This window comes from Cynara cardunculus, assembly GCF_001531365.2.
Source record: "Cynara cardunculus var. scolymus isolate 2C chromosome LG 16, CcrdV1, whole genome shotgun sequence".
Taxonomy (NCBI): Eukaryota; Viridiplantae; Streptophyta; class Magnoliopsida; order Asterales; family Asteraceae; genus Cynara; species Cynara cardunculus.
In genome coordinates this window covers 18,662,881-18,665,998 of record NC_037543.1, presented here as the reverse complement: position 1 = coordinate 18,665,998, position 3,118 = coordinate 18,662,881, and positions in this window count along the sequence as shown.

Sequence of the window (3,118 nt, the reverse complement as noted above, 5' to 3'; positions counted from 1 at the left end):
CTTTTACAACCACCGTCGACCATGGACTACCACAGTCCATTGTCACCTTTACAACCACCACCAACACTACCATTGTTGGCCACCTCCAACTCCTATATCTCAACAACCTCCTCCATAACCACCGTCGCCGCTGTTTATCGCTACCTCTACAACCACCATTGGCCATCGACCACCACCACTACCACGGTTGGCCACCTCAAACTCCTCATCTACTGCAATAACCTCCTCCACGACCTCCACAACCACCGTCGACCATCGACCACCACCGTCTATTGCCACCTCACCTCCACCATAACCACCACCACCACCACCACCATCTTCACTATATCAGCCACAACTACCTCCTCTACAGTTGTCAACCGCCACCACCACCACAATCCACCATCTTCACATCATCTATAACCACTGTCGTCCACCAACCACCACTGCCTCTACCTCCATAACCACCGTCGGCCATCGACCACCACCTCCCATCGCCACTACTACCGTCGGCCACCACCACAACCAAAACCACATCCACCACCACCACTACTACCATCAACTATATCAAGTTTTTCATTCAAATTTGGTACCATTATATATGTATGTATTCATTTATATGAAAATTGTGTAAAAATATTTATAAATTAAATTCTTTAATAATTTACTTTATTTGTGTTAATTATAACTATTATATAATATTTAAAATCATCAAATAACTTTGTGGGGTAACTTGTCTAGTTCTGTCTCGTCCAATCCTAGTCGTACCAAATACCAGATATACATTTGTTCTGTCTAGTCCAGTCATGTCCAATCATGTCTGCATACCAAACACAACCTTATTGAATTTAAAAGTATTTAACATAATTGAATTCCAACGATGTTTTCAACTAAATATACTTTAAGAAATTGGGTCAACATAATTAACCATTCAAATTCCCTCAAATTTCATCTTAATTCACGAACCAAACGTCTTCTGAGATCTGAAGTCATGGCATTTAGTATTATTATTTACATAATATACAAGGAGGGGTTTTATTATGACTTAAGGACTGTTTGATTGATTTTTCATGAAATCATGTATAAGGTTTTTGTATGAGATAGTTTTTTCATAGATAAAATGAATATATTGCTCATTTGGGACCAATATGTTTGGGGAAAAAAAACTCTATTGAATAAGTCATTTTCTATATATCATTAAATCACTATCAAACAGTCAAATATAACTGATCGAATAAGTTGTGAGTCTTATTAAATTCATTAAATTGTTAACAAATAGATCATTATATATTTAAATATGTTGCATGCAACTTAAATTTCCAAATTTATAGTTAGATTTAAATTGAGTTTTTTTATTTTTTTACAAACACACCCCTTAATTTTGTATCATTTATTATTTATGAAAATTTAAATTGAATATCATTTTATTATTATTTTTTACCTTCATCTTTATTTGTATTTTTGCATAGACAAGTGTTCATACAAAATTTATTTATTATTTTGTATTTTATTATTTATTTGTATTTTTGCATAACATCTGAATCCTTAGAAGGTGAATCTTGTTTGGCAAAACAAAAGGTTGTCTATTAATGGTTCTAAAACCCTCTGAATGATTTTGTATCATGGGCCTTTCTTAACCATTTAGCACCCTAACTTCATTGTAAACAATTATATTTCATTTTGCATTATATCATGAGAGCCTCTTAATCATTCCGACCACTTAATCATTCTGCACCAAACCAGTCAACAACTGCCAAACCACCCGAAACTTTAGCATCAACAAAAATCTTGGTAAATGCTTCAATCCGTTATTAAATTTAAAACTTAGAATAACATGACGATGCGAAAAGAAACCTCAACCCAATTCCTTAAAAAAGTTCGAGATTTGGTATAGTCGAAGGACTCCACAACTGAATTTGATGGTTTATCAATTGACAAGTTAAAAAACAACAACATAATTTTTAAAGCTCAATAACTACTCGAAAACTCAAATAATGTAAAACATAATAAAAGATTACTAAGGGGTCATTTACTAAACGGTTATTTGGTAAGTGCTTACTGGATAAATTTCCTCATCGGATGAACATGACAAGGTCCAAGAATCTTACCGGGTAAGAGCAGTAGCAATGAAGACTCTTACCCAGGTAAGTGCTTACCCGGTAAATTGTTGCATTCGATACGTTTTGATGTACTAAAATCCTACGCATCAAAGTAAATTATAGTGTTGATTCCTATAGGTAAGCACTTACTGGGTAAGCATTTGGGTAAACAACCCCTAAATTCATCTATTTATTTTTCTTAAATATGAAGACCTAATTAAAAATGTTATATGGTATACTACAAGTATTCCTATAATAAAATGATTCATAAAAAAATACAGAAATAAAATTAATAAGAATAATCTCTAAAGCCAATTTCTCATAAATCCCATCTGTAAAACGGATATCAGATAATGTATCTGCACGTCTTATTGGATATTATGTTGTAATAAAGATTCAAGAACGAACAATAAACACGTCTATTGAAAAGTTGGTCCAGACGATGATATGTTAAGTAGAGCGTTCCAATCTTGACCAGATTCATCTTTAATGGTCCTTCACCCATCGACATTGATATGCATTCATTAGTATTTTTCGTATCTTTTTAGCTCTTGTAATTGTTCGACTAGTTCTTTGGATAGAGACTGAAAAGTCTTTACTTTCAGATCGGGTCCCTTCCATTATTACATTAATATCATGGCAGAAAAAGTTTGTGGGCGTGTATGCACAACGCTCACAAGTCATTTATCAGATAAATTCAACGACACAAACAGCCTTCCATTTCTTTATATCAAACGAGATTAAATAAGCATGTTAGGATCGAGAATTTGCAGAACATTTAAGTTGTGTAGCAATTAAACTAAATTCCCAGTGATTGTAATTACTTAACACCTACAAATCTGGAAAAAACGACTGATTTAAAATTTCTGATAAAACATCAAATAAGGAATAAATTCATTTCTAAGTGACAGTACTTGATTACCTATAATAGTAATATGAGATTTAACATCAATAATATATAATCGAAACCTTACACACAATCTAGATTAGAGACGGGTGTTACTAAAACTCAACAACAGTTGCTAACTCCAAAACACCGG